A 3,552-nucleotide genomic window follows, 5' to 3' on the forward strand; every position below is an offset into this window, starting at 1 on the left:
GCTCTGGAGATAAGACTTATTGCCACACATGAGTGGATGCTCTTAAAGGAGATCCTGAGTTCTCAAGAAAGAGTTCACCTTAAAAAGTTTGGTACTTGAAGTCTTCATCAGTTTTCCAAAAAAAAAACACAAACAAACAAAAAACACACCAAAATCCTTTATTTGAAAGGTTTGTTTAAATGACCACAAACTTGGGATGCCTTGGTGGCTCAGTGGTTGAGTGTCTGCCTTGGGCTCAGGACATGATCCTTGAGTCCTGGGATGAGTCCCGCATCAGGCTCCTCCAGGGGAGTCTGCTTCTCCCTCTGCCTGTCTCTTGTGAAAATAAAATCTTTAAAAAATAAAAAAATAAATGACCACAAACTCTTTTATAGCATTCACATCAAGTGTTAGGGTAAGGGCACCTGGGTAGCTCAGTTAGTTAAGCATCAGACTTCAGCTCAGTTCATGATCTCAGGGCCCTGGGATCAAGCCCCGCTCTGCATCAGGGTCCCAGGGGTGCTTCTCCCTCTCTCTCTGCCTCTCCCACTGCTTGTGTGCTCTCTCAAATAAATTAATAAAATCTCTGAGAGAGTTAGGGTCTATGTCTCTCTATCCTTGTGTCTTTGCAGGCTTATAATTGCTTCAACAAATGGAGTATGATGCTCTCAGACTTCTCAGGCTGGATCGTTAAAGGCCACGCAACTTATACCTGCTAGTAAGGTGTAAGGTAGAAGGTGGCCATCATGCAAGAAATCCAACTTTCCTGAAACCAGCATTCTGGAGAAGTTACGTGTAGGTCTTCAATCAACAGCTGTGGCTGGAGGAACATTAAAGGCTCTTTGGGACATCCAGCCCAGGTAAGCCTTCAGATGACAGCAGCCCCAGCCACCCTCTGACTACGACCATATGAAAGATCCCCACCGAGAACTTCTAAGTCAGTAATACCTTAAATTTCTGATGTACAATTTGGTGAGCAAAACAAATGATGGCCAGTTTAGATAACTAATGTTTGAGGTAATGTAACAAGAGCACTTGTATAGAATCCCCATCAGCCTATGATGGACAGACTCGATGTGACAGTCTCTCATCAGACCATAATGAAAATTCACCTACAAGATTAAGAACCCCATAAATACAGTGCTTCCAGAATCTTCCCATATTTCTCCAATGCCTAATTGGTCAATGGATTCAGAACTTTAAAAATAAAATAAACCGGTGGGCGGGAGGATGGGGTGGCTGGGTGATGGGCACTGAAGGGGGCACTTGATGGGATGAGCACTGGGTGTTATGCCATATGTTGGCAAATTGAACTCCAATAAAAATATACAAAGTAAAATAAACCTCTTTCTCATGCCCATTTCTGTCACCTGCTTGATCATTTTGATGCTGATGAACGATAATTCTGTGTTTCTTATGTTCCTCCATATGCGATGAGTGTCTCTCATCCTTCAAACCAGGACAGAGCACCTGTGTCCACTTGCAGGTGGAACTGTAGTCAGCAGGAGATGTGCAGACTGGCAGCCACAGCCCTCCCATCATCAGCAGGGCAGCTCCTCTGTCAGCATCCGTCTGCGTGGAAAATAGACCATTGTTAGTGGAATTTGTGAGCTACCAATTTGTCAATAGCAATGCCTTTGAAGGGAGGAGGGTGAAGGTAGAGAGAAGAAATACAAATCCTATTTTTTAATCCTCTGGGGTTTAATGTCTGTTTCACTGCTGTTAAGATTCTTGAGAGATAGAGCGTGCCTGAGAAAAATACTATGGCAAAAGGAGAACAGTACAAATTGGTTTCCATAGCAACTTCCCAGATAAGAGTAATGGCTGTACCCAGTCTGGAGGGAAAATTGGTAAGACTAAAATATGCTCAAAATAAACACTTTCATGACTTTATTTTTTCCTTAAGTATTTAATTTTATGTGACTTGCTTGATGCACATATTAGAACCCTGACCATGGGGGAATATTTCACCATGTTCCCCCATTTCTGGGGAACTCATAAAATGCAGAACTATACTCTGATGCATAATGATCTATTGTACCCTGTTAAAACAACAATGCGTAACATTTATAATATAAGCAAATTTCAGAGCCCCCAGCCCCAAGACCTAAAGTGACTTGACAAAATCATTCTTGATTGAATATTTGACAGTTTAGTTTGTGCTCTGTTTACTTACCTGGAAATGGGTTCATTGATGTCCTCCTATCTCACAGGTCTATTGTGAAGACTAATTGAGACAAAGTATATAAATATTTTTGTGCAAATCTAAAATACAGAAGTAGTATTAACAATAGCAACAACATGAGTAGTAGTCAGAGTGGAGGCATTATTAATATTGGCAGAACTCAAACACAAGTCACAGAGTATACCACCAACCCTGGTTTTTTTTCCTACCATCCTCCATTATTGAAGTCAGATCCTCTCAACAAAAATGTAATGGTACATGGGGTGCCTGGGTGGTGTAGTCAGTTAAGTGACCGACTCTCGGTCTTGGCTTAGGTCATGATATCAGAGTCATAAGATCGAGCCCCTCCTCAGACATAACACTCAGCATGCAATCTGCTTAAGACTCTCTCTCCGTCTGCTCCTGTGCTTCTCTCTCTCTCTCTCTCTCTCTCTCTTTTTCTCTCTCCCTCTCTCTCTCTCAGTAAAATAAATGAATGTATCTTTTTAAAAAATTTAATGGCACAGAATCTATCCAACCAAAGCCTGAGTCCCATCCCAGCCAGATCCAGTCAGGGCTTAGATAATGTGATAAAAGAAGAGTCAAAGTTTGGTGAGGTACTAACCACATCTCCTGCCATATATTGCTTCTCAGAGTTGGCCTATTGTTAGCAGTGCTTGTCTCTACTCAGAGGACATTTTAAACACCACAGCTAATATGACCCAAGGAATGCTAAATGGATTAGGGGAAAGAAGAAAAGGTGAATTCCAATGAGGAAGAACAAGAAGTTAAGAAAAAAATACTTTCAGCCCACACTAAAGACCTAAACTTGATATTTAAAAATAATTTTAAAATACACAAATATGTATCATATATCATATTAACATATATATCATAAATATATATATATATATTTTAGGTTTTTGTACTAAAATCAATACAACACTGGACTTTAACATAATCACCACTGAGGGGGCTGTGATTTGAGGCTTAAACCTGTTAGGGCTGTTATTTTTCTAACTGACTTCAGAATTAGAACTTAAGTTCTATTACTTTAAAATTTAAAACTGTTAATGACCAAAACTGTGTTATCTCTCCTATTCCACATATCATTCACCAAATGTGGCTATGAACTACCTTCAGTTGTTGCCAGAATTCACACTCACTCTCAAAAGGTAAGTCACCAACAGTGAAGATAAGTTAAAGCATGTGCTCTGAATACAATTAATTCCTACGGGAGCTTGAAACTGCCCTGGGAAATAAAGATTCTATGGGAATAAATCCAAGATGATTACTTTAGACAAAATTCTGGCTGTGAATACACCAGTATATTTGCTTTCCCTTTTAAATTGAGGTATAGTTGACATACTATGTTATATTAGTTTCAGGTGTACAATATAGTGATTCAA

General features: G+C 39.8%; 1 long non-coding RNA gene across 1 annotated transcript; it reads right to left on the reverse strand.

Moving 5' to 3' along the window:
* Positions 1-275: 275 nt before the first annotated feature.
* On the reverse strand, positions 276-3,157 carry LOC111091168. The gene is made up of 6 exons (XR_005373802.1): positions 3,109-3,157; positions 2,769-2,875; positions 2,156-2,206; positions 1,350-1,551; positions 692-799; positions 276-331 (listed from the first exon to the last, which is right to left on the reverse strand). It is a non-coding gene; the product is annotated as an uncharacterized LOC111091168 (long non-coding RNA).
* Positions 3,158-3,552: the final 395 nt, after the last annotated feature.

This window comes from Canis lupus, chromosome 19, assembly GCF_011100685.1.
Source record: "Canis lupus familiaris isolate Mischka breed German Shepherd chromosome 19, alternate assembly UU_Cfam_GSD_1.0, whole genome shotgun sequence".
NCBI classification, from domain to species: domain Eukaryota; kingdom Metazoa; phylum Chordata; class Mammalia; order Carnivora; family Canidae; genus Canis; species Canis lupus.